Genomic DNA, 18,918 nt, shown 5'->3' on the forward strand with positions numbered 1-18,918 from the left:
TCACACACATCCATGCCCGAGGCAGGATTCGAACCTGCGACCGTAGCGGTTGCGCGGTTTCAGAATGAAGCGCCTGGAACCGCTCAGGCACTCCGACCTAACTCATCTAAGGGAACATGGTCTTTATACGTCTGGATGTTGAATCCTTCAATAAATTTTGGTGTGAATAAAATCCATGTGATAGCTCAAGTTATTTATGTGTTCAAATAACTTCCGGGAATTCAGCCAGGTAATACTTTCAGCGACCGCCGATATTTCGGCGGGAGAACACCCTGCCATTTTCAAGGCAAACTGCAACGGACAGGTGGCGTACATGCAAATTTAAATTCTCGGTTCTCGGACAGATGCAGGAAAGATAACACACACACACTGAATACTAGTCGCACCAAAGATGACCAAAGTCAGAGCTATCGATAGTGAGACTATGAATTCGCAGGTGAGGTAGCATTGACTCTGTCCCTCTGTTTTTTGAGAAGGGAGAGAGCTGGATTCCAAACAGAGTTTAAACAGGAACCTCCATCCCTGTTAACGAGGTTGCTCGCTAATTTAATCTCAACTGCCTCCCTAATAACACTGTCCCAATAACTGGACGTGCATGCCAATATCTCGGTGTTATATAACATGGGGTGACCTGTATCCAAGCAATGTTCGGCAATAGCAGATCTATTTGTCTGCTGTAATCGTGTGTGCCGTTTATGCTCAGTACATTGGACCTCCACGGTCCTGATAGTTTGACCAATATATGCCATGCCGCAGCTACAAGGAATACGATATACACCCGCCTTACGCAGTCCAAGATCATCCTTAACGGAACTCAAAAGTGCTCTAATTTTAGATGGAGGTCGGAAAACACATTTCACATCGTATTTCCGTAATATACGACCGATCTTGTTGGACGTGTTTCCTACGTAAGGCAGTAGACCTAGATGGTGACTCAGAATTATCATCAATCACCCGATGTACAGTTGGTCGATAGCGCAACGCACGTTCAATCTGTCTATCACTATAACCATTTTGACGAAATGTTAACTTCAAGATGAGACACCTCAGCTGGCAAAGTCTCAGCGTCAGAAACGACATGTGCCCTGTGTACCAAGGTACGAAGTACCCCTTCGCGCTGAGCCGGATGGTGACAACTATTAGCCTGTAAGTACAAGTCGGTGTGAGTACCTTTCCTGTAGACTGCATGTCCCAATGATCCATCATCCTTTCTCCTAACCACCACGTCAAGAAAGGGAAGGCAACCATCCTCTTCCACCTCCATCGTAAAACGAATGTTCGGGTGGATCGAGTTCAGATGTTCTAGAAAGTAGTTGTATAGTATTGTATGTGAACCGGGGGTCTAGAAATGACGGAGAGGCTCTGTCCCCGCCGCAGCCGCAGTGGTCCACAGCCCCACGACGACTACCGCAGTCCACTTCACCCCGCCGCCGCCCCACACCGAACCACTCTTTCAGGGTTATTGTGCGGTTCGGCCCCCGGTGAACCCCCAGGGAACGTCTCACACCAGACGAGTGCTACCCCTGTGTTTGCGTGGTAGAGATAATGGTGGTGTAGGAGTACGTGGAGAACTTGTTTGCGCAGCAATCGCCGACATAATGTAGCCGAGGTGGAATAACGGGAACCAGCCCGCATTCGCCGAGGCAGGTGGAGAACCTCCTAAAAACCATCCACAGACTGGTCGGCTCAGCGGACCTCGACACAAGTCCGCCGGGCGGATTCGTGCCGGGGACCAGGCGCTCCTTCCCACTCCCGAAACCAGTGCGTTAGACCGCACGACTAACCGGATGGGGATTTATGTGTTACATAATTTTGTTCGAGTTCATGATCGTAAGTTGGTTGATTCAAGGGAGGAGACCTAACAGTGAGCCATTGGTCCCATCTGACTAGGGAAGGATGAGGAAGGATATCGGCCGTGCCCTTTCAAGGGAACCATCTTGTCATTTGCCTGAAGTGATTTTGGGAAATCACGGAAAACCTAAATCAGTACTGCCGGACGCTGGGTTTGAATTGCCATCCTCCCGAATGAGAGTCCATAGCGATAACCACTGCACCACCTCGCTCCGTAGGCTACATGATGGACTTTTACTTATTCATCTGTAGATAAACATTTTGAGAACTCATAGCAGTGCTAAGTAAACCAAGATTATTCTACAAAAAATGCTATAGTGTTGAGAAATGAGGTGTGTAGTTTATTTCTTGGTCCAACAGGAGGATTGGATTGGTAGAACAAAGAATATATGTGCCCACACACTGAAAAAAATGGTTCAAATGGCTGTAAGCACTATGGGACTTACATCTCTGGTCATTGATCCCCTAGAATTAGAACTACTTAAACCTAACTAACCTAAGGACATCACACACATCCGTGCCCGAGGCAGGATTCGAATCTGCGACAGAAGCAGCAGCGCCGTTCCGGACTGAAGCACCTAGAACCGCTCGGCCACAGCGGCCGGCACACACTGAAAGAATATGTTGTTGCTTACAGCAACAAACCACTAAAGAGATCTGCAGACGTGCTTTACAGGAAACCACACTGCCTACCTCTATTCATTTCTATATACTGTATCTCTCTGTGATACACTGTCCACTCAAGTTAATGTGACCCCCTGTCGTGGGCATCGCAGACTGCTGCGAGACGTGCAGGAAGAGAGGCAGTGAGGTTCTGGAAGGTATTGACAGAAATGTGGAGCAATGCTTATTCCATTCCCCGGCCAGCTGCACCAGATTTCTCACTTGAGGATCTATGGCTCGAAGAGCCCGATCAAGGTGGTCGCACAGATTCTCAATTGAGTTTTAAACCGGGGAGTTGGTTGGCCAGAAGAGTATGGTAAACTCTGCGTGGAGCTCTTTAAACGACTCATGTACACTCTGAGCTGTGTGACACGTACGATTGTCCTACTGGTAGATGCCATCACGCCGCGGAAACAAATAGCATGTAGGGGTGGAAATAATACCCGAGGATAGATTCATGGTAATGTTGTCTTCCAGAATGGCGAGATTGCTCAGGGAAAGCCACGAAAACATTTCCTAGACCATATGCTCCAATCCTTGTTTGCTTTTAGACATTTCGTGCCATACGCGCCAGCGGCATTGTCTGATGGAGCATAAAAAATGATTTATCTGGAATGGGCCCTTGTCGTCACTCAGTGAACGTCCAGATGCGGTCATTTACTCAATAGTTGCGCGTCTATTCGCCCTTACATGTCCTCCCAGTCATCGTTCACCCCTGTCATCGGAACAATTACCTCAGAACCAGTTTTGAATAGCGCCATATTACTATTCACGGTACACTTTAACCACGGCAGCACGCGAACAGTTCATAAACTTTCGAAAATGATTCCAGCGTTGGCTCGAAAGCCAATGCTCATGCCGTTTTGGGCTTCAGATAAATTGCTCCGTTCTGCATTACGACAACGACTATGCTGTTTTCCGCGTCCCCTTGATACGCTTTATATACCCCCCACTGCTAGTGGTGCCACCTGGCATCTGTGACACACGCGGCAGGTGGCCACGCTGAACGTAGGTGGTGGTCAAAGTAATGTGACTGGACTGTGTATTTTACATGCAGTCCTTCCCCATTGCTTTCTCATGAGCGTGATCATAAATACATTACTGGCCATTAAAATTGCTACACCACGAAGATGACGTGCTACAGACGCGAAATTTAACCGACAGGAAGAAGATGCCGCGATATGCAAATGATTAGCTTTTCAGAGCATTCACATACGGTTGGCGCCGGTGGCAACACCTACAAAGTGTTGACTTGAGGAAGGTTTCCGATTTCTTATACACAAACAGCAGTTGACAGGCGTGGCCTCGTGAAACGTTGTTGTGATGCATCGTGTAAGGAGGAGAAATGCGTACCATCACGTTTCCGACTTTGATACAGGTCGGATTGTAGACTATCGCGATTGCAGTTTATCGTATCACGACACTGCTGCTCGCGTTAGTCAAGATCCAATGACTGTTAGCATAATGTGGAATCGGTGGGTTCAGAAGGGTAATACGGAACGCCGTGCTGGATCCCAACGGCCTCGTATCACTAGCAGTCGAGATGACAGGCATCTTATCCGCATTGCTGTAACGGATCGTGCAGCCACGTCTCGATCCCCGAGTCAACAGATGGGGACGTTTGCAAGACAACAACCACCTGCACGAACAGTTAGCCGACGTTTGCAGCAGCATGGACTATCAGTTCGGAGACCATGGCTGCGATTACCCTTGACGCTGCATCACAGGCAGGAGCGCCTGCGATGGTATACTCAACGACGAACCTGGGTGCACGATGGCAAAATGTAATTTTTTCGGATGAATCCAGATTCTGTTTACAGCATCATGATGGTCGCATCCGTGTTTGGCGACATCGCGGTGAACGCACAGTGAAAGCGTGTATTCGTCATCGCCATACTGACGTATCACCCGGTGTGATGATATGGGGTGCCATTAGTTACACGTCTCGGCCACCTCTTGTTCGCATCGACGGCACTTTGAACAGTGGACGTTGCATTTCAGATGTGTTACGACTCGTGGCTCTACCCTTCAGTCGATCCCTGCGAAATCCTACATTTCAGCAGGATAATGTACGAACGCATGGTGCAGGCCCTGTACGGGCCTTTCTGGATAGAGAAAATGTTCGACTGCTACCCTGGCCAGCACATTCTTCAGATCTCTCACCAAATGAAAACGTCTGGTCAATGGCGGCCGAGCAACTGGCTCTTCACAATACGCCAGTCACTACTCTTGATGAACTGTGGTATCGTGTTGAAGCTGCATGGGCAGCTGTACCTGTTCACGCCATCCAAGCTCTGTTTGACTCAATGCCCAAGCGTATCAAGGCTGTTATTAAGGCCAGAGATGGTTGTTCTGGGTACTGATTTCTCAGGAACTATGCGCCCAAATTGCGTGAAAATGTAATCCCATGTCAGTTCTAGTATAATATATTTGTCCAATGAATACCCATTTATCATCTGCATTTCTTCTTGGTGAAGCAATTTTAATGGGCAGTAGTGTACATCGATATCTGTTGACGAGACCAACAAATATGGAACTCAGGATCGTTTCTCATTTTCGTGGGTACAGAGACAATCCCACAACGAAAGCACAAACGTTAGTAAATTATCAGTGGCACAGACGTGCCACGTGGCAAAAGCTGGAGCACTCCACATTAATCTGACAGTTGCGTGGCACCCCATATGTCTCCGTATGTGGCGTCAGTGTGGTTCGTACTGCCCCTTTAGACTGCGATGCGTGCCTTGTGTCACGCCGCGCTCCACGTCATTGCGACGTGCGCCCTGCTTTATACAAAAGTAATAGAATAAATAAATACGGGAAAAAGAAGACTGAAGTTGGTGTATGCAACGGATCCAGCCATGAGTGGCCCAGTTACGCTATCGACAAACATGGTTCAGCGCGCCCGGTTGACCCTGCGGTCTAACGCACGGCTTTCCGGGCGGGAGGCAACGCCATTCCCCGGCACGAATCCGCCCGGCAGATTTGTGTCGAGGTCCGGTGAGCCGGCCAGTCTACATCTACATCGACATTTATACTCCGCAAGCCACCCAACGGTGTGTGGCGGAGGGTATTTTAGGTGCCACTGTCATTACCTCCCTTTTCTGTTCCAGTCGCGTATGGTTCGCTGGAAGAACGACTGTCTGAAAGCCTCCGTGCGAGCTCGAATCTCTCTAATTTTACATTCGTGCTCTCCTCGGGGGGTATAAGGAGGGGGAAGCAATATATTCGATACCTCATCCAGAAACGCACCCTCTCGAAACCTGGCGAGCAAGCTACACCACGATGCAGAGCGCCTCTCTTGCAGAGTTTGCCACTTGAGTTTGCTAAACATCTCCGTAACGCTATCACGGTTACCAAATAACCCTGTGACGAAACGCGCCGCTCTTCTTTGGATCTTCTCTATCTCCTCCGTCAACCCGATCTGGTACGGATCCCACACTGATGAGCAATACTCAAGTATAGGTCGAACGAGTGTTTTGTAAGCCACCTCCTTTGTTGATGGACTACATTTTCTTAAGGACTCTCCCAATGAATCTCAGCCTGGTACCCGCCTTACCAACAATTAATTTTATATGATCATTCCACTTCAAATCGTTCCGCACGCATACTCCCAGATATTTTACAGAAGTAACTGCTACCAGTGTTTGTTTCGCTATCATATAATCATACAATAAAGGATCCTTCTTTCTATGTATTCGCAATACATTACATTTGTCTATGTTAAGGGTCAGTTGCCACTCCCTGCACCACGTGCCTATCTGCTGCAGATCTTCCTGCATTTCGCTACAATTTTCTAATGCTGCAACTTCTCTGTATACTACAGCATCATCCGCGAAAAGCCGCATGGAACGTCCGACACTGTATACTAGATCATTTATACATATTGTGAAAAGCAATGGTCCCATAACACTCCCCTGTGGCACGCCAGAGGTTACTTTAACGTCTGTAGACGTCTCTCCATTGATAACAACATGCTGTGTTCTGTTTGTTAAAAACTCTTCAATCCAGTCACACACCTGGTTTGATATTCCGTAGGCTCTTACTTTGTTTATCAGGCGACAGTGCGGAAATGTATCGAACGCCTTCCGAAAGTCAAGGAAAATAGCATCTACCTGGGAGCCTGTATCTAATATTTTCTGGGTCTCATGAACAAATAAAGCGAGTTGGGTCCCACACGATCGCTGTTTCCGGAATCCATGTTGATTCCTACAGAGTAGATTCTGGGTTTCCAAAAACGACATGATTCTCGAGCAAAAAACATGTTCTAAAATTCTACAACAGAACGACGTCAGAGATATAGGTCTATAGTTTTGCGCATCTGCTCGACGATCCTTCTTGAAGACTGGGACTACCTGTGCTCTTTTCTAATCATTTGGAACCTTCCGTTCCTCTTGAGACTTGCGGCACACGGCTGTTAGAAGGGGGGCAAGTTCTTTCGCGTACTCTGTGTAGAATCGAATTGGTATCCCGTCAGGTCCAGTGGACTCTCCTCTGTTGAGTGATTCCAGTTGCTTTTCTATTCCTTGGACACTTATTTCGATGTCAGCCATTTTTCCGTTTGTGCGAGGTTTTAGAGAAGGAACTGCAGTGCGGTCTTCCTCTGTGAAACAGCTTTGGAAAAAGGTGTTTAGTATTTCAGCTTTACGCGTGTCATCCTCTGTTTCAATGCCATCATCATCCCGGAGTGTCTGGATATGCTGTTTCGAGCCACTTACTGATTTAACGTAAGACCGCCGGCCGCAGTGGCCATGCGGTTCTAGGCGCTACAGTCTGGAGCCGAGCGACCGCTACGGTCGCAGGTTCGTATCCTGCCTCGGCCATGGATGTGTGTGATGTCCTTAGGTTAGTTAGGTTTAATTAGTTATAAGTTCTAGGCGACTGATGACCTCAGAAGTTAAGTCGCATAGTGCTCAGAGCCATTTGAACCATTTTTTTTTAACGTAAGACCAGAACTTCCTAGGCTTTTCTGTCAAGTCGGTACATAGAATTTCACTTTCGAATTCACTGAACGCTTCACGCATAGCCCTCCTTACGCTAACTTTGACATCGTTTAGCTTCTGTTTGTCTGAGAGGTTTTGGCTGCGTTTAAACTTGGAGTGAAGCTCTCTTTGCTTTCGCAGTAGTTTCCTAACTTTGTTGTTGAACCACGTTGGGTTTTTCCCGTCCCTCACAGTTTTACTCGGCACGTACCTGTCTAAAACGCATTTTACGATTGCCTTAAACTTTTTCCATAAACACTCAACATTGCCAGTGTCGGAACAGAAATTTTCGTTTTGATCTGTTAGGCAGTCTGAAATCTGCCTTCTATTACTCTTGCTAAACAGATAAACCTTCCTCCCTTTTTTTATATTCCTATTAACTTCCATATTCAGGGATGCTGCAACGGCCTTATGATCACTGATTCCCTGTTCTGCACTTGCAGAGTCGAAAAGTTCGGGTCTGTTTGTTATCAGTAGGTCCAAGATGTTGTCTCCACGAGTCGGTTCTCTGTTTAATTGCTCTAGGTAATTTTCGGATAGTGCACTCAGTATAATGTCACTCGATGCTCTGTCCCTACCACCGGTCCTAAACATCTGAGTGTCCCAGTCTATATCTGGTAAATTGAAATCTCCACCTAAGACTGTAACATGCTGATAAAATTTATGTGAAATGTATTCCAAATTTTCTCTCAGTTGTTCTGCCACTAATACTGCTGAGTCGGGAGGTCGGTAAAAGGAGCCAATTATTAACCTAGATCGGTTGTTGAGTGTAACCTCCACCCATAATAATTCACAGGAACTATCCACTTCTACTTCACTACAGGATAAACTACTACTAACAGCGACAAACACTCCACCACCGGTTGCATGCAATCTATCCTTTCTAAACACCGTCTGTACCTTTGTAAAAATTTCGTCAGAATTTATCTCTGGCTTAAGCCAGCTTTCTGTACCTATAACGATTTCAGCTTCGGTGCTTTCTAACAGCGCTTGAAGTTCCGGTACTTTACCAACGCAGCTTCGACAGTTTACAATTACAATACCGACTGCTGCTTGGTCCCCGCATGTCCTGACTTTACCCCGCACCCTTTGAGGCTGTTGCCCTTTCTGTACTTGCCCGAGGCCATCTAACCTAAAAAACCGCCCAGTCCACGCCACACAACCCCTGCTACCCGTGTAGCCGCTTGCTGCGTGTAGTGGACTCCTGACCTATCCAGCGGAACCCGAAACCCCACCATCCTATGGCGCAAGTCGAGGAATCTGCAGCCCACACGGTCGCAGAACCGTCTCAGCCTCTGATTCAGACCCTCCACTCGGCTCTATACCAAAGGTCCGCAGTCAGTCCTGTCGACGATGCTGCAGATGGTGAGCTCTGCTTTCATCCCGCTAGCGCGACTGGCAGTCTTCACCAAATCAGATAGCCGCCGGAAGCCAGAGAGGATTTCCTCCGATCCATAGCGACACACATCATTGGTACCGACATGAGCGACCACCCGCAGATGGGCGCACCCTGTACCCTTCATGGCATCCGGCATAGTGTCGGAAGTTCCATGCGGCTTTTCGCGGATGATGCTGTAGTATACAGAGAAGTTGCAGCATTAGAAAATTGTAGCGAAATGCAGGAGGATCTGCAGCGGATAGGCACTTGGTGCAGGGAGTGGCAACTGTCCCTTAACATAGACAAATGTAATGTATTGCGAATACATAGAAAGAAGGATCCTTTATTGTATGATTATATGATAGCGAAACAAACACTGGTAGCAGTTACTTCTGTAAAATATCTGGGAGTATGCGTGCGGAACGATTTGAAGTGGAATGATCATATAAAATTAATTGTTGGTAAGGCGGGTACCAGGTTGAGATTCATTGGGAGAGTGCTTAGAAAATGTAGTCCATCAACAAAGGAGGTGGCTTACAAAACACTCGTTCGACCTATACTTGAGTATTGCTCATCAGTGTGGGATCCGTACCAGATCGGTTTGACGGAGGAGATAGAGAAGATCCAAAGAAGAGCGGCGCGTTTCGTCACAGGGTTATTTGGTAACCGTGATAGCGTTACGGAGATGTTTAATAAACTCAAGTGGCAGACTCTGCAAGAGAGGCGCTCTGCATCGCGGTGTAGATTGCTCGCCAGGTTTCGAGAGGGTGCGTTTCTGGATGAGGTATCGAATATATTGCTTTCCCCTCCTTATACCTCCCGAGGAGATCACGAATGTAAAATTAGAGAGATTAGAGCGCGCACGGAGGCTTTCAGACAGTCGTTCTTCCCGCGAACCATACGCGACTGGAACAGGAAAGGGAGGTAATGACAGTGGCACGTAAAGTGCCCTCGGCCACACACCGTTGGGTGGCTTGCGGAGTATAAATATAGATGTAGATGTAGACCCTTTCCACATCTGGAATGACTTCCCCCGGTATGCGCACGGAGTGCACATTGGTTTTCTTCCCCTCTCTTGCTGTCATATCTATAAGGGGCCCCATTACGCACCTGACGTTGGAGCTCCCAACTACCAGTAAGCCCACCCTCTGCGACAGCCCGGATCTGGCAGACTGAGGGGCAACCTCTGGAACAGGACAAGCAGCTATGTCCGGCCGAAGATCAGTATCAGCTGGAGACAGAGCCTGAAACTGGTTCGTCAGACAAACTGGAGAGGCCTTCCGTTCAGCCCTCCGGAATGTCTTTCGCCCCCTGCCACACGTCGAGACGACCTCCCGCTCTACCACGGGTGAGGGATCAGCCTCAATGTGGGCAGTATCCCGGGCAGCCACAGTCGTAGTCCGATCGGGGGATGCGTGGGACGAGCTGGCCGTCTCCGACAAACCCCCATCCGGACCCCCACAGTGATGCCCATTGCGAACAGCCTCAAGCTGTGTGACCGAAGCCAACACTGCCTGAACTTGGGAGCGAAGGGATGCCAACTCAGCCTGCATCCGAATACAGCAGTTGCAGTCCCTATCCATGCTAAAAACTGTTGTGCAAAGAACGTCTGAACTAATCTACAGACAGCACAAACAAATCGACACAAAATTTAAATGGTTATTAAAATACAAGATTGTCTAGTAAATGCAGTAATGCTGCTACTTGCGCACTGCTGACACACTGCTCGGCGGCGGAAGGAGACTACGCGATTTTACACTATTCAGGTACTAAAACGCGATGCTACAACTCTCAAATACTATAATACGCCCGAAATTTATGAATTAAACAATGAAAGTACCAAAAACACGCAAACAAATTAAGAATTAAACTATGTAACAAATGAGTGAGCTAGGAGTATACGACTTTCTGCTGGCAGCTGCTTATCCAACGGCGGCAGGGAGGGATGGTTTTTAGGCGGTTTTTCATCTGCTTCGGCAAATACGGGCTGGTTCCTCTTATTCGGCCTCAGCTACACTATGTCGGCGATTGCTGCGCAAACAAGTTCTCTCACCATTACTGTACCACACAAACTTAGGGGTTACACTGGTCTGGTGGGAGACGATCCCTTTGGGGTCCACCGGGGGCCGAACCGCACAATAACCCTGCGTTCGGTGTGGGGCGGCGGAGGGGTGAAGTGGAGTGTGGTAGTCGTCGTGGGGTTGCGGACCACTGCGGCTGCGGCGGGGACGGAGCCTCTCCGTCGTTTCTATGTCCCCGGTTAACATAACATAGCATTACATAACATAACGTAGCATGGTTCAGCGGGGTGAGGTTAATAGAGTACAAAACTTGGAGAAAGCGGCGACACTAGCGCGCCGTGCCTCCAAGGATCCGCCAACAAACCGCAAACAACTTCCCTTGCAAGCGCTTTGACGTCAGATCACTTTGTCGACATTTCCAAATAATTTGTTGCTGCAAGAAGTCGTTTGTGTGCTGCAGAAGGAATCTATGCTCCGCATACTCTCACAACGGCCCGTTGGCATGCAGTGGGTTTCTGTTGCAGTCGGCCGAGCCCGTACGATGACCACAACTACAATGGAGGCCACCGAGGTGGATAGCTTCTGGCAACCTGACGCTCGCCAGGTGCCAGTACCGGACTCTGAGAATGAGTCTACATCACAAATTTCGCCTTCGTGCACTTACTGACGGTACAAGAGGACGACCGTTCCAGACATAGCGGCACACCGTGGGGGTAAGAACAGAAAGGAATGCTCGTACCCGACGGGGAGTGCTTTATACAGGCAAAATGGGCTAGGGGTTGAACAGAACTCGCTATCGCACAGCCAGCAGAAGTCGCTAAGCCCTTATAATAACACTACTGGCCATAAAAATTGCTACACCACAAAGATGACGTGCTACAGACGCGAAATTTAACCGACAGGAAGAAGATGCCGCGATATGCAAATGATTAGCTTTTCAGAGCATTCACACACGGTTGGCGCCGGTGGCAACACCTACAAAGCGTTGACATGAGGAAGGTTTCCGATTTCTTATACACAAACAGCACTTGACAGGCGTTGCCTCGTGAAACGTTGTTGTGATGCATCGTGTAAGGAGGAGAAATGCGTACCATCACGTTTCCGACTTTGATACAGGTCGGATTGTAGACTATCGCGATTGCAGTTTATCGTATCACGACACTGCTGCTCGCGTTAGTCGAGATCCAATGACTGTTAGCAGAATGTGGAATCGGTGGGTTCAGAAGTGTAATACGGAACGCCGTGCTGGATCCCAACGGCCTCGTATCACTAGCAGTCGAGATGACAGGCATCTTATCCACATGGCTGTAACGGATCGTGCAGCCACGTCTCGATCCCTGACTCAACAGATGGGGACGTTTGCAAGACAACAACCACCTGCACGAACAGTTTGACGACGTTTGCAGCAGCACGGACTATCAGCTCGGAGACCATGGCTGCGATTACCCTTGACGTTGCATCACAGACAGGAACGCCTGCGATGGTGCAGTCAACGACGAACCTGGGTGCACGAAAGGCAAAATGTAATTTTTTCGGATGAATCCAGATTCTGTTTACAGTATCATGATGGTCGCATCCGTGTTTGGCGACATTGCGGTGAACGCACATTGGAAGCGTGTATTCGTCATCGCGATACTGGCGTATCACCCGGCGTGATGGTATGGGGTGCCATTGGTTACACGTCTCGGCCACCTCATTGACGGCACTTTGAACAGTGGACGTTACATTTCAGATGTGTTACGACCCATGGCTCTACCCTTCATTCGATCCCTGCGAAACCCTACATTTCAGTAGGATAATGCACGACCGCATGTTGCAGGTCCTGTACGGGCCTTTCTGGATACAGAAAATGTTCGACTGCTGCCCTGGCCAGCACATTCTCCAAATCTCTCACCAATTGAAAACGTCTGGTCAATGTTATTACGGCCAGATGTGGTTGTTCTGGATACTGATTTCTCTGGATCTATGCACCCAAATTGCGTGAAAATGTAATGACATGTCAGTTCTATTATAATATATTTGTCCAATGAATACCCGTTAGCATCTGCATTTCTTCTTGGCGTAGCAATTTTAGTGGCCAGTTGGGTATTACACACGGACGCTGCCCATTGCAGTCAAATTCAAGAACGGCTACATATGGCGATTTCGACTTCTGAAGCCACTCACCGCACACGAGTTCACCATTTTCAAGACTGGAGTTCTACACAAAATTACCTCGCCATCCGCCGCCGACTGCAGAGCAGCAATGGCAACATTTGTATACTGGGACCTGCTACTTTATTCGTACCCGTCTTCGGCAGAGAAGAATCTGGAGATCGATCGCAGCCTTTCGTGAAAGTAATGTTTCGACAATCTGAAGAAAGAGCTCGAGGACCCAGGCTTCTGCTGCGGCCTACATTCCTTTACGCCAGGGCGCGCAAAGAATCACCTCTGGTGCTAATCGCTACAGACGATATCCCATATAACCAGGGTGTATGGAACGTTACAAGAATCCATGCCATGTCAGTGAAAATAGAGAATCTGCACTCTAAGAAGAGAGATCCACTATACTACAACTGCCGGGTTGTCGGCGAAATCGCCCTCTTTCCCTCGATGTCTCCTAGATGTGTCGATTGTGCCTCCTTCAGGGTCCGTTGCTTGCCTAGCGTCTTCGCGACCCCATCGTTCCTGAGCTAGGGAATAGTAAGCGCCGCCAATTCTCTGTCACTGTAAGATTTTCGGCATGATTCAGCGACCACCGTGCGCTGCGGTGGTGGAAAGTTGTGTGTCACAGGGAACAGGGATGTTGGCTTCACCGCCCTGATTGCGAGCATGGTAGAAACCTCTATAAAAGACTCCTCAATCTCAAAGCATGCTGCGCGCTGGTGAGATGCATGACTGCTCAGGTGAAAGAGTCGTTAGTGGGAAACCTGCAGGGAACATGCCGCGCCTCAGTTGCACAAGGGTTACTCGGGCAAGTGGGGCTCTGTCCGGGCGGACTGTTTGTTTCCCTAGCTGCTCGTGGGATTATTAATGTGACCCACCCAGATATGGACACTACCTCGATGTACAGAAACAGCTAACTGGCTGTGCAGTGCCCAGTTCGCTCTGCTAATCATTCACTTTGGCGGTTTCCTTTCAGGGACAGCTCTGAGAGGTGGATCCACATTGGGAAGTGGTCAGTGGGATGTGAGTACTCGACTATTTCCCAGTGAGCAGCATCGGCAAAGGCAGGGAAACAGAAAGCAACGTTTATGGTTGAGAATGACGTATAACAGTGCTGACATTGCTAAATTGTGTGCTACCCCCAGCGTTAAGTAGCAATAACGCTTTCGGCAATGCATCACTTGGTCACGTTGATGGAGATAGACATACCACATTGTGAGTAATAAAATCTCTTGGAAGTAGGAAAGGTGGACATATTCGTGAAATCAGGTCAGAAAGACCTACTCTGTCCAAACTTTCGTTGGGCGGCACATACACCCTACAGGTGGTAACTGCGAATGGAATACGCACTATGACAGCAGCTGGCTGAATGGTTGTTCTGAGGGAGACAGAAGTGGTAAGTGTCAGTCACAAAGATAGCCACTCATCCTTTAGCCCTGTTTCCACTGAGGTAATCTTTCCGATGAGGGCTGTTTACCCTCAGCACAGGGGAATCACTACCTTTAAAAGGCGTTTCCTGTAGATACAGACAGAGAGGTTTCTTCTGTGCCAACAGTTTCAGCTCATCAACATTTGTTCTGTTACCATTCATGTTCCATTGAAGCAAAGAAGCCATTTTCTGGGAGGGTTATGTTTTCCTCTTTCCTCTCTGCGTCTAGGAGAACCTACTTCAGATGGAGTGGACTCGAGGGCTCGTCGAAGCAGATTTCTAAGTCCATGGCCGAGTCATCATCATCTGAGTGTTCCTGGATGTGACGATGCACCTACTTCGATTCTGCCCTCTTGTCAGAACGTTTAACCTTAGTCTTCTGCTTCAGATTCGACGACACCGAGATAGGCTGTGCCAAACCAAGGTGCAGCAACTGACCTGGAGAGTAGCATCAACAGCAGGAGCGGAAGCAGTAGCCACCGTCGGAGTTTGCATGCAGACAGCAACAGTTTCATCTGAATTGCTGCTGACAAAGGTGCACTTGCAGGGGCATTTCTCTTGGTATCACTTCCATAGGTGATATCTCGGTGTAAAGGCTCACAACCCCAGTTTCTTCGTGAGTATTGCAGCAAATGAAGTGGACGAGGTTGAGGACTGAAGGGATTCGTACATCTTCGCTTCAGCTTAGTCACCTTCAACTCCTAGATATTCTTTTCTTACATGAACGTCATACACTCCCGCTCCAGTCTGAATGTGGACCTGAACAGCTGACACAAAGGTCGGGTAGGTACACGTAGTTCCGTCAGTGTGGGCAGCCACATCACACGTACCACACGTAGTTCATCCTTTACACTCAACAAAAGTGCCCCGAATTTCTGGCTCTTGGAACACCTCATAGAATTGGGGGAGTATGGCCTGTCTTTCAGTCTTAATAATTAAACGTCGATGTAAATGAGTCTGATTTTTATAGTTTTCCATCCACACGACGCATTACATGTTTCACTCAATAACCCCTTCATCTTCTCATTCCTCCTGTAGCTGTGAAGTGTCTATACGCATGATGTCACTCCATGTGATCACTGTAGTTAAGGATATGGTGCTGTTCAATTGCAATAGGATACTCACGTAAAAATTTGGACTTCAAAGGGTTGTTACCCTGCTGGGATGTCACCGTTTCGACCAGCAACGTCCCATCACGCAACCGTTTAACAGATCTGAGTGATCCAGCCAAACCATCAATGAGTTTTTGGATGTAAAAGGCTGATACCTTCTCAGACGTAGTAACCTTTTCCTATTTTGACATGCAGCGCGCGTCCTGTTAACCATACAATGCCTGAACTTTAGAGAAAGATCACTTTGAAGAACGCGTGTTAGTACTATCCAGTGGACCACCCGAACCATCGCGAACATGTGTCTGAGAAGTTGAAGCTGATAAGTCTATCCCCGAGTCTTCAGACCGACTTCAAAGGTGACATGTTCCGTAGTGGAGCGATGAGTGTTGTTCCACCATCAGGGAGAGACGGCTGACCTTGCGACGGTTTAAATGTCAACCTTCTGCTACAAACCTCACAGCCTTTCGAATCCACGATCGACAGTCAAGGAAAACAGAAAGAGATCTTGGCAAGTGTTTCTTGTCTTGATGAATCGTTCCACTAGCTCTAAAAACGTAGGGGAAGCCATATGGAGGATATCTCATAAATGTGCCAGATGACTTGCAACTGCTATACTGCTGCAGGGGTGTCTACAATATACACCTGGGGTATATAGTGAATACCATGTTGGATGTTAGATTACTTAGGTTTGATGTCTACCATTCTAAACCAAGATACAGCTTTCCGCCGCCATCGGGCATTGGTGGCGAGGGATGATTGGAATTTGAATTCTGACAACAGCAAGGACTACAGCTGCCTCTTTTCCATGTAGGTGCTTGGGAGCACCACATCATGGTTCAAGGAGACTACCCCAAGTAAGGATAGAATCCATTACAGCTTGTTGCAGTACCTTCAGTAGGATGCAAAAGAAATACTCTTGTCCCCTTTTATTGCGATTTGCTTGACTGGGGACCTTACTGACTCGTGGAGGGAGGTGACTGTAGTGCCCCTTCCGCAACCTGGGAAGGACTGCATGTTGCCCAGTAGTTACTGTAGCGTGGCCCTTACTGGCTATATAGGTAAGACCTAGAACGCATGGTCAACCGTAGTTTGATTTTGGTCCTAGAATCGCAGGACCTACTTAGCCACTCCCAGTGTTGTTTTCGGAGACGTCATCCAATTCTTGACATCCTCACCCTGCTGTAGGCGGATATCCAACAATCCTTCCCAAGCATACAGAATTTCATAGGTGTCATTTTGGACTGGTACACTTTGACCTATGAGGTTTCAGAGGACAATTACTAATATTCATACGGTCCTTCCTTTACAGAGGATTTTTTAGATATCGGGTCGGTGATGCTCTTTCCGAGTAATTAGAGCAAGAAAATGGGGTCCCTCGAGGATCTGTATTAAGTGTAACTCTGTTAGTTGTTTCTGTCAATGATATTACGTCCGCAGTTAAGTGTCCTGTTAGAAGTTCATTGTTTGTGGACAACTTTGCCATCTTCTGCTTCTCTTGCAACCTCGAAACGTCCATTCATCAGTTGCAACTTACGATACGGAGACTGGAGGAGTGGGCAGATAGTGAAGGTTTTAAATTTACCTCAAAAATTGCATTTTTGTTAATTTGGATCATTCTTGTCGCTCATCTTACAGTGAGGGACATCGTTCTTCATTTTAAAATTTCAGTGAAGTTTCTGGGTCTCACTTTCGTTGAGCGCCTGAAGGCTATTGAGGCCCAAGGTTTAAAGGCACCGAATATTTTAAAATGCCTCAGCCACAGGTCAAGTGGGGCAGACCAAACATGTCTGCTTACAAGACGTTTGTGCTATCCCGCCTTGACTACAGTTGCCCAGTTTATGGATCAGCACGACAATCGCACCTTTAGGTAACAGATGCTGTTCATAGTGAGGGGATTCTGGTGGAGACGGGAGTCCTATTCCTAGCCTCTGTGTTGAGGCTGGCAACCACCACTTGTTATCCGGCAGTGGGTCCTCATGATGGATCATGAGTGCAACCTATTCTCCACGCCACAGTCTCCGTCATTCCATACTGTTACTTGCCTCCACTGGAACTACTATTTAGAAATATGCCACGAACAGCGAACCTATTGGGGATTCGCGACCGGCGGTGCATACTGAATCTTGGTTCAGCCGATCTTTCTGCGCTTTATCGCGGCTGGAGTAGTTCGCCTCTCTGGTTAATACGGATACCCAATATTGTTTTAGATTAATTAGGGTGCAAGAGGATTTTTACTCTGGCCTCTGTTTTTAAATACAGAATTTTAGCGAGTACTGTGACCCTGTGGTCGTCCTCATTGATGGGTCTAAACGTGATAATTCCATCGGCTGTGATGTGTTACTTCCAGACTGTGTCATCAAGATTCGCCTACGAGGTACATTTACAGTGTAGACGCTTAATTATATATGATATTGAAAGCACTGGAAATGATGCATTGTCTTCTTGATACCAAACTACTGATCTACACCGACACCCTAATATGGCTTTCAGGCTATCGATCACATGAATCCAGGTGAAAAGTATCTTCAGATGATTCATTACATTCTTTTCCACTTACAGAGGCAGGGAAGGGATGTATAATTCTGTTGGCTACCAGGGCATGTGGGCATTCAGGGTAATGAAGCAGCTTATGCAACATATAGTGATATGTATTGGAAGTTACAATTTTTGAATGTGCTGCCACTGTCCATGCAGTTACCTCGCTATTGAGACACATCATCTTGCGTCTGTGGCTGAAGGAGTGGTTATGGTTGGAGAAGAACAAGCTGAGGCCCGTGAAACCAACGACACGATCGTGGCGTTCTTCCGTCTGAACACTGCGGCGGGAGCAATACTTATAACGTGCCTCCAGACAGGACACTGTCCTCTGACGCATGGATTCATTCTTCTGGAGGAAGACCCACCGGTAAGCAGTGGTTGTGGTGTACTGGTTTTTGTTCGCCACATTTTAATACGTTTTATGAGGGTTGCAGCCCACTTATCAGTTGACCGACCCTCTATTTTAGGAGAAGATGAAATCTGATCTGGTTCATGTCTGAAGATTCTGTGTGATGTCTGGTCTTTTCCACAGTATCCTTGGTCGAGGGTTTTAATGTGTTTCTGTGGCGGTTGCTTTACTTTTTATTTTCCAATTGGTCGTGTAGGCCCATTTCCTTGCTCCACTATTTTAGATGTTGTGTGGTTACAGTTTATGTATTTTACTTGAGATATACGTCTGTTACTGTTTTGTGTGTCAATGTGAGTGAGAGAGTCCCAGAATGGCTGCGGATTACATTTCGTAATTTACATTTTGTTGGATGCTTTTATCAACTCGTAACCACGCTTGTATTATCTTATTTGA

The sequence above is a fragment of the Schistocerca piceifrons genome, chromosome 3, assembly GCF_021461385.2.
Source record: "Schistocerca piceifrons isolate TAMUIC-IGC-003096 chromosome 3, iqSchPice1.1, whole genome shotgun sequence".
In the NCBI taxonomy this organism is placed as follows: Eukaryota; Metazoa; Arthropoda; class Insecta; order Orthoptera; family Acrididae; genus Schistocerca; species Schistocerca piceifrons.